This window comes from Cnephaeus nilssonii, assembly GCF_951640355.1.
Source record: "Cnephaeus nilssonii genome assembly, chromosome: 6".
NCBI classification, from domain to species: domain Eukaryota; kingdom Metazoa; phylum Chordata; class Mammalia; order Chiroptera; family Vespertilionidae; genus Cnephaeus; species Cnephaeus nilssonii.
In genome coordinates this window covers 64,581,843-64,587,031 of record NC_137077.1, presented here as the reverse complement: position 1 = coordinate 64,587,031, position 5,189 = coordinate 64,581,843, and positions in this window count along the sequence as shown.

Below are 5,189 nucleotides of genomic sequence, written 5' to 3'. Positions count from 1 at the left end.
GGGAGTGGCAAGAAATATTTAAAGTGATGAATAGCAAGAACCTACAACCAAGATTACTCTACCCAGCAAAGCTATCACTCAGAATTGAAGGTCAGATAAAGAGCTTCACAGATAAGAAAAAGCTAAAGGAGTTCATCACCGCCAAACCAGTATTATATGACATGCTGAAGGGAGAAGAAGGAAGAAGGAAGAAGGAAGAAGGAAGAAGAAAGAAAGAAGAAAGAAGAAAGAAGAAAGAAGAAAGAAGAAAGAAGGAAGAAGAAGAAGAAGAAGAAGAAGAAGAAGAAGAAGAAGAAGAAGAAGAAGAAGAAGAAGAAGAAGGTGGTAAAGTTAAAAACTATGAACAACAAATACATATCTATCAACAAGTGAATCTAAAAATCAAGTGAATAAAAAATCTGATGAACAGAATAAACTGGTGAATATAATAGACTCAGGGGCATAGAAAGGGAGTGGACTGACAATTCTCGGGGGGAAGGGGTATAGGGGGTGCGGGAAGAAACTGGACCAAAATCGTACACCTATGGATGAGGACAGTGGGGGGCGGGGGGGGTAAGGGTAGAGTGTGGGGTGGGTACCGGGTGGAGGGGAGCTAGGGGGGGTGGGTGGGAATGAGGAACAACTGTAATAATCTGAACAATAAAGATTTATTTAAAAAATAAAATAAAATAAATTTAAAAAAATAAATAAAAGAATCAGCTGGCATCTAGGTATCTAGCACCTGCACAGCAGGTAAGGGGACGTACTACATGTGAACCTCTACAAATCTGGATACAAATCTTGGGCTCCATCACTTATTACCTTCCTGACCTTTGGAATATGACTTAACTCTCTGAAGCCTTAGCATTCTCATCTAAAACATGGAAATCCTCTCTAATAAAATGGTAATATGCAAATTAACCATCACTCCGCTACATAAGCCACGCCCACCAGCCAAGCCACGCCCACCAGCCAATCAGGGCGAGTATGCAAATTAACCCCAATCCAAGATGGCTACAGCCACAGAGAACAAGGTTTCCTAGGTAACAGAGGAAGCCAAGCTTTCCATAGCCGTTGCAGGCCTAAGCCTCCACTCAAGCTACAAAGTTTCAATTATAGAAGGTAAACAAATTCAAACAAATGGCGGCAGAATGGAGCTTGAGAGAGCAGGCCAGGGTTGCCGGCGGCAACAGGGGAAGCAAAGCTTTCCGCACACCCTGGCCGGGCTCACCCGCTTAAGGCTACAAAGTTTCAATTGTAGAAGGTGAATTAACTGCCACAGAAATGGCTGCCAGAGCCCCAGGCTTGGCTCCGCTCCAGGCTACAAAGTTTCAATTGTAGAAGGAAAATAAATTCTAGATATCAGGGCCTCCCCTTGGGTTTCCAGGGGGCGTGGCCGGCCTGCAAACCACCATAGGCCCCTCGCTCAGGTCGCCCCACACCCCAAGGGAACCCCCACCCTTATCTGTGACACCCTTCAGGGCAAACCAGCTGGCCCCCACCTGTGCACCAGGCCTCTATCCTATTTAATAAAAGAGTAATATACAGATTGATCATCACTGCAACACACAATATAGCTGCCCCCATGTGGTCAAAGATCCTGCCCCCATGTGGACACAAGATGGCCACTACAAGATGGCCAGCAGGGGAGGGCAGTTGGGAGGCACCCGGCCTGCAAGGGAGGGCAGTTGTGAGGGACCAGGCCTGCAACGGAGGGCAGTTGAGAGGGACCAGGCTTGCAAGGGAGGGCAGTTGGAGGTGATCAACCCTGCAGGAGAGGGCAGTTAGGGGTGACCAGGCTGGCAGAGGAGGGAAGTTGGGGGCAAACAGGCTGGCAGGGGAGCAGTAAAGCATCAACCAGGCTGGCAGCGAAGTGGTTAGGGGGTGATCAGGCTGGCAGGCAGAAGCGGTTAGGGGCAATCAGGAAGGCAGGCAGGCAAGCAGTTGGGAGCCAGCAGTCCTGGATTGTGAGAGGGATGTCCGACTGCCCGTTTAGGCCCGATCCCACCTGGGATCGGGCCTAAACGGGCAGTCGGACATCCCTCCAGGAGTCCCAGATTGGAGAGGGTACAGGCTGGGCTGAGGGACAACCCCCCCGCCGTGCACGAATTTCGTGCACCGGGCTTCTAGTAAGAACAATAATTTAGTAGAAACTCTTTTAACAGACTTCAACTTTATCAACTCATAGAAATACAGCTCTTCAATCCCTCAATAAATCACTCCCTGATGCTTACCATAGGTTGATCATTTGCACCTGGTAATCTTCTAAGTAGACCACTTTCTTAATATATCCCCAACCTTTCGCTCTCACCAAATGAGCTGGATGGTAACAAGAGCCAGCTGTTTGTTCCCAAACCAGTTTATGCCAACTAGACTTGTTATTGTAATTATGTAATTTAAGATTATGTAAACTGATGAAGTATGAGAGTGAAAGGGATTGTTTCTCTGAAATTCTGTTGAAAAGTTCAAAGATTCAAAGGCTAATTATTTTTTAAAAGTTATGAAATTAGGTGTATGTAAAAGCTTTAAAAGAATAAAGAAAAAAGCATAAAACTGTAGGAGGATTTTTTTTAACACACTGGAAGTGCTTTTTAATTCTCTCTTCTATAAGAAAGAGATGCTATTAAGATAATTAACAGATAATGCCTCATGGGTGTGAATTATGCAAAAAAGACAATCCAGAACTCTAATCAAAGGACCTATCCACAAAGAAAAACCTTAATTCTGTAGGGGGGAAATGGTGAAAGAATGTATATCCAAGTTAAAATTAAAAATACATACCTTATTTATGATTCCTTGCTAACCAACTTTTCAACTACCTACTCAACATCACATTCGAGATCTTTATATGTAGCTACTGCAAAAATTTATAGGAATATTATAAAGACTAAATAAAGTACTTAACCATAGTGCCTGGCACTTAGTAATATTCAATTAAAAACTTGTTTTATTTTAAGAATTTTGTTATTACTCTGATGGTCTACTGCTCTAAGAATACATATAGGAAAGTAAAAGTTTCACACTGTCCGTCTGTTATTTTTGTATTCATCTACATTATTTATACTCCATAGATTATTAGCCATATAACTTCTGTAGTGGCCATCAAAAAAAGTAAAGATAGTCAATACACCTAAGAGCCCCAGGTGAGTAGTCATTCAGGGTTATACTCAACTACAAGGAAACATCACAGTAGTGCATTAACATGTCAGCATGAGCTGACAAGAACAAAAGAAAAATGAATGAGGTGCTGGTATGGTACCAGAGGAGGAAGCAGCAGCTCTTTAAAACGAGAATAGACACAGGGAAAAGGTCAAGGATCCAAACTGAGAAGAGTAACTAGAAGATAATGGCAGAGACCAGAGAGAGAGGCAATGAAGAAATTGGCAATCATTTTGTAGGAAACAAATCTGTAAACTAAAGAAGTTACAGGTGCCTTAGCTGGGTTGGCTCAGTGGATAGAGCGTCGGATTGAAGTGTTCCAGGTTCAATTATGGTCAAGGGCACAAGCCTGTGTTGCAGGCTCGATCCCCAGTAGGGGGCATGCGGGAGGCAGCCGAACAATGATTCTTTCTCATCATAATTGATGTTTCTATCTCTCTCCCTCTTCCTTTCTCTCTGAAATCAATAAAAAATATATTTAAATAAGTAAATAATGCTGCAATGAACATAAAGGTACACGTATCTTTGGGGAAAAAAAAGAGGCTACAGGTAAGGTATAGGGATAGATCTGGTGATTCAACCTCTTGCTCAGAACTGTTGAATACTGGGCACAGATATTAAAATGCTTTTCCAAATTACTTAAAAGCAAAAACACATCTTTAATAGTTCATGTCATTTTGACATTACAATCAATTTTACTCTTCATGGAAATTGTTACATAAAAAAATGCACTCTAAAATTAGAACAATGAAGTACCTTATTCACCTATGAAGTTGGGGGTGGGTAACTAATATCCACTCTAACAAGAATACAGTAAAATAGTACTAACAGTACAATCCTTTCGAGAAACAACTGTCCAAATGTTTCAGGACTAAAAACCTTCATATCCCTTGGTTCAGTATCACACATCTGGGAACCTGCCCTAGGAAATAACTAAAAATACAAAGAAATCTGTATGCTAAAAGGTGTTTTCTGCAGCATTTTTTGTATTTTACAGAGGAGGAGAGAAACATCCATGTGAGAAAGACACATCGATTGGTTTCCTCCCGCAGCACCCTACCGGAGCTGGGGAACCTGCAACCAAGCTATGTGCCCCTGACCAGGAAATGAACCTAAGACCCTTTGGTCTCCGAGCCAACATTCTTACCATTTAGCACACTGGCAGGGTTGTACTGTCTAACCTTTTTAAAATGTTATTTTACTTTTAGAATTAAAACAAATTATATTTAAAATATGTACCTTAAAAGGTTACATACTTTACGACTTCATTTATATAATACTAGTAGCCCATCGCGCGATATCGCGCGCCGTAGGCCACCCACCGCTTCCACGGGAGTCGGCGGAAACCGCAGCGCACCGCTGGGAGCCGCCCACGGGAGCCGGGAGGCGGAAGGGAGCCGCGCCGCTTCCACGGGAGCCGGGAGGGACCCGCGCCAATTCCGTGGGAGGCGGAAGGGAGCCGTGCTGCTTCCGCGAGAGGCGGGCCTGCCGTCTCCTCTCCAGGCCTGTGCTCGGCCACGGAGGCTGTGGGCCGGCCCCCCTGTCCCTGTCCGTGTCCGCTCCGGCTCCGGGGGGCCGCCCTGAGCCAGGGCACAGCAGCTTGCTTGTCCCCGCCCCCTCCCCCGTCTCCATCTCCACTCTAGGCCTCACCTGTGTGCGCAACCTCCTCCTGTCCAGTCGTGACCCATTACAGCGTTACAGCCTAATTTGCATGTTTCTGAGAGAGAGAGAGAGAGAGAGAGAGAGACACTAGAGGCCCGGTGCATGAAAATTCATGCACTGGAGGGGGGGGTCCCTCAGTCTGGACTGCCCCCTCTCACAGTCCAGGAGCCCTCAGGGGCAGGAGGTGACCCAGCGATCAGGGGAAGGCAACGCCCCCATCACACCTCTGCTGCTGCCACTGCCAGCAGCGCAAGCCTCGGCCGGCCCTGGTTACCTGAGCCTCGGGCGACCCTGGGCAGCTGGGCAGCTGCCATCCGAGGCTTGCCTGTGCCTCGGGCCAGCCCTGTGCGGCTGGGGGGATGAGGGCGGGTCCAGCCGCACTGTACGCC